A 626-nucleotide genomic window follows, 5' to 3' on the forward strand; every position below is an offset into this window, starting at 1 on the left:
TGGATATATTTAGACACTATGGTACCTAGAGGTTTGAACATCGAACTGGATTTGAACAGTTTTTTAAGGAATGATTAAATTGGCATAATCGCATATAATTATTTAAGTGTTTTTAGATGGTTTAATTATTTCCCCATTGCTTGCCCTAGTGCATTAGAAGGTTTATGCACCACTATGCAATTATAGTTTGTTTGATACAGAGCTTTATGGCCCTATTTATCATATATGGTACACATAAGTAAACCTTTTCCAAACCATGTTTATAAGTTTTACTAAAAAATTTCCCACACCATCCTTCATATACCCAAGTTATTGTTTTTTGTATCATTTTGTTATTCACATTAGAAGTTCACATATATTATTATGCATTCTATGTCTGTTTTAGACATTTATGAATATCCCTCTGGTATTCTCCATTCATTATCGATGTTTTTAAAAATTTCCCACACCATCCTTCATATACCCAAGTTATTGTTTTTTGTATCATTTTGTTATTCACATTAGAAGTTCACATATATTATTATGCATTCTATGTCTGTTTTAGACATTTATGAATATCCCTCTGGTATTCTCCATTCATTATCGATGTTTTTAAAAATTTCCCACACCATCCTTCATATATCTTA

This window comes from Nanorana parkeri, unplaced genomic scaffold (assembly GCF_000935625.1).
Source record: "Nanorana parkeri isolate BGI_ZX_2015 unplaced genomic scaffold, ASM93562v1 scaffold2784, whole genome shotgun sequence".
Taxonomy (NCBI): domain Eukaryota; kingdom Metazoa; phylum Chordata; class Amphibia; order Anura; family Dicroglossidae; genus Nanorana; species Nanorana parkeri.